This window comes from Penaeus monodon, chromosome 22 (assembly GCF_015228065.2).
Source record: "Penaeus monodon isolate SGIC_2016 chromosome 22, NSTDA_Pmon_1, whole genome shotgun sequence".
In the NCBI taxonomy this organism is placed as follows: domain Eukaryota; kingdom Metazoa; phylum Arthropoda; class Malacostraca; order Decapoda; family Penaeidae; genus Penaeus; species Penaeus monodon.
The window spans coordinates 43,718,522-43,719,297 of record NC_051407.1 but is presented as its reverse complement, the minus strand read 5'-3'; positions in this window follow the sequence as shown (position 1 = coordinate 43,719,297).

Sequence of the window (776 nt, the reverse complement as noted above, 5' to 3'; positions counted from 1 at the left end):
GCAAAAACCACAAGTCGCGAATCCTCTTACCCGCCGTCGTACCTGGCGAATGCTCTACCGCTTTCTGAAAGTGTCATGCTACAGCAATTAGGAAGCAGGACGTCTTGGATCGTTTTTGGCTTTGGTGGAGTGACTCCCCGTTCAGCTCGCTTGATCTGACACTTCAAGCTTTTTTTTACCCTATTGCAACACGCACCTGAAATATAAGGCATTAGAAGTTTATTGATGTATGTATTGTGTGAATAAAATGAGTTTTGACAAATACAGTTGCTTCTCAGTGAACTGGGAATAAATACCATACTTCCAGCCTTCAGTGTGAATTGTGAATAAAAACTGCACTATGACTTCGCAGAACATGTTTCCCTGTTGGCCTCGGCAGTGTAAGTTATTTTCTTGTGGACCTTCAACGTTGACATAGCGATATCATTCACGACATGAATATGATCAGTTATGTACACGAGGCAAAAGACAAACTTTTTAGAAACCTGCTATAGTCCGTCGAGGATACAGTATTATAATATCTGTATTGATAAAGAAAAATACTTACATCCACGTCAGTAATGAGGGAGCCCTCGCATATCGGTCTTCTGAGAACATTTCCATCTTATTTATGAGTTCTCTGCTTTGCGTAAGCGTACCCTTCACTAAGAAGTTTGTCGCCTCCTCTGCTGGTGGTGCGTACATGATTAGGTGGTGTATTATTTTCCAATCAGTATATATACGCCGAGGAAATGCCCGCCCACACAAATCAACATGTTGGGTAATGCCCTTCATGC